The sequence below is a fragment of the Protobothrops mucrosquamatus genome, unplaced genomic scaffold, assembly GCF_001527695.2.
Source record: "Protobothrops mucrosquamatus isolate PMUCROS unplaced genomic scaffold, P.Mucros_1.0 scaffold7182, whole genome shotgun sequence".
Lineage (NCBI taxonomy): Eukaryota > Metazoa > Chordata > Lepidosauria > Squamata > Viperidae > Protobothrops > Protobothrops mucrosquamatus.
Genome location: NW_015392987.1, coordinates 25,426 through 28,418, shown reverse-complemented (window position 1 = coordinate 28,418; position 2,993 = coordinate 25,426).

Here is a 2,993-nt window from a genome sequence, read left to right as displayed (position 1 = left end):
TAACTATGGTTTCCCAGCCAGGTGTGCACTCACTGGATTCATCTGGCATCCTTTGCGAAAGAGCTACACACCAGGCATTTCAAGGTGGTGATTTACACACCTTCGCTAAGCAAGCGGTTTAGATAATAATAATAATAATAATAATAATAATAATAATAATAATAATAATAATAATAATAATAATAATAATAATAATAATAATAATAATAATAATAATAATAATAATAATAATAATAATAAAGTTGGAAGGGACTTTGGAGGTCATCTAGTCCGACCTCCTGCTCAGGCAGGAAACCCTATACCATTTCAGACAAATGGCTGTCCAGTCTCTTCTTAAAAACCTCCAGTGTTGGCGCATTCACCGCTTCTGGAGGCAGGTTGTTCCACTGGTTAATTGTTCTGACTGTCAGGAAGTTTCTCCTTAATTCCAGGTTGCTTCTCTCCTTGATGAGTTTCCATCCGTGGCTTCTCGTCCTGCCTTCAGGCGCCTTGGAGAATAGCTTGACTCCCTCTTCTTTGGGGCAGCCCCTGAGATATTGGAAGGCTGCTATCATGTCCCCCCTCGTCCTTCTCTTCGTTAAACTAGACATACCCAATTCCAGCAACCATTCCTCATATGTTTTAGCCTCCAGTCCCCTGATCATCTTTGTTGCTCTTCTCTGTACTCTTTCTAGAGTCTCAGCATCTTTTTTACATAGTGGTGACCAAAACTGGATGCCGTATTCCAAGTGTGGCCTTACCAAGGCCTTGTAAAGTGGTATTAGTCTCAAACTTAAAGGTACTTACCCCCCACCCTGTGTATGCATTGGTTCCTTTTATCCATTTCAATATTGATTTTAATCTTAATTTTTAACGTTTGATGCTTTGATGTTCTAATCCTGCCATTGTTCCATTCTGTTATTTATAGTGTTGCAAGACAGACACTGACTAGAGAGATGGGCAGCATGGAAATTTAAAAAATAAACTAACTACCTTCATCCACATACTTTTTGCCGTGCTTAAAGAGGCAACACTGAGACTTCACATTCATGCACACATAGACACACACTCACACTGAGCCATTCCAAGCCACAACACGGACCCACCTGTGAGGCTGCTAAGGTCCGGGTGAGACTGGGCCAGCAATGGGCCCCTCCACCTCCACCTCCAAAGAAGCACCACACCTGGCGCAGAATCTCCCAGGGATATATAGCTCAGGTGCCGCCAGGTAGCAAAGGGACGGATCGAAGATGCTGGCCAGGCAAGGGCCCTCCGGGGGATTCTGGCTCACATGATGCCCGGGGGGTACAACGGCGCGTCACTAAAGTCCCACTGCTACTTGTGCCCCCCCTGGAACGTCTCCCCCCCCGGAGTAAGGTCAGCTCTCATCCTCCTTCTGCAAGAGGTGGAAGGCCTGGGGGCTTGGAGGGGGTCTCAACGGAGGGCTTTCCCATTGGGGGTGGCTGATAGATTAACAACAGATCCCATCTCCCTCCCTTCTCACCATACTCCCCCCCCCATCTTTTTAGCTAGCTTGATATTTTTATAGTATTCTGTTTATATTACTAGGTTTGGGGCAATTTTATCTTTAATATTGTAAGTTGCCCAGAGTTACCGCGTGGTAAGATGGGTGGCTAATACATTTTACAAATAAATAAAATAAATAAAATAAATAAAACGGGGGTGGTGGAAGAACTGCTCCAGGGTTTGGTGCCTCTGGGACAGATTCTGTCTTTAGGGTTACTATAATAATAATAATAATAATAATAATAATAATAATAATAATAATAATAATAATAATAATAATAATAATAATAATAATAATAATAATAATATGAATAATAATAATAATATGAATAATAATAATAATAACAACAACAACAACAACAACAACAATAATAATAATAATAATAATTCAAACAGGCAAGCACCTGCAACATAACACCCCGGACTTAGCAATTGTCGATAAGAAAGACAAAAAAGTCTGGATAGTGGACGTGGCAGTGCCTGGAGACGGCAGAACAGACGAGAAAGAACTGGAGAAGATAACAAAATACAAAGACGTACAAATAGAAATAGAAAGACTGTGGCAAAGGCAAGCAAGGGTGGTACCATTAGTAATAGGCGCCTTGGGTGCAATCCCAAAACAACTGGAGCACCACTTGGACACCATCATCGGCACTGACAAAGTCGCCATGAGTCAATTGCAAAAGGCGGCCTTCCTAGGAACCGCTTCCATCCTGCGACAAGATCTGTAATACCATCAAACATCCACATCTGCCTATCCCAGGTCCTTGGGAAGGACTCGATAGGCAGACAAAAATGCCAAATCCAGTCTGAACATCTGGCTGACTGTGCAATGATCCATAATAATAATAATAATAATAATAATAATAATAATAATAATAATAATAATAATAATAATAATAATAATAATAATAATAATAATAATAAAGTTGGAAGGGACTTTGGAGGTCATCTAGTCCAACCTCCTGCTCAGGCAGGAAACTGTTTCCTTTCTTTTGCTGCTGTTGTTGCAAAAGGCAGGGTCAGCAAACAGAGAAACAAACCAAGATGGCAGCCTGGATGCTTTTTTGCACCGTCGGAGCGTTATTCTCAGGCCTGGCGTGCAATTCCCGTTTGGAGGTAAAGGGAGCTGAAGCATTTTTTGACCCCAAAGAGACAACGTCTGGAAGCAGTTCAGACCGACACCTCCCTGATTCACGTAGGAGGAGAGCAGCTAAACTGGCCTCACAAGGTCCCGTTCCTGCAGCCCGTCTCAATAAAAGCAGTTTTAGCCTCGCTGTGCAGCTGATTCCCTCAGGGGACCGGAGAGGGAAGAGGGTGTCCCAGCCCAAAGTGTCCAATAAGAGCTGGAAGACCCCAGTCCCTTCCTTGGCTTGGCTGCTGCCAGCTGAAGTAGGGCAACTAGTAAGGTTCACGTTGAGGAAAGACAGATTAATAATAATAATAATAATAATAATAATAATAATAATAATAATAATAATAATAAT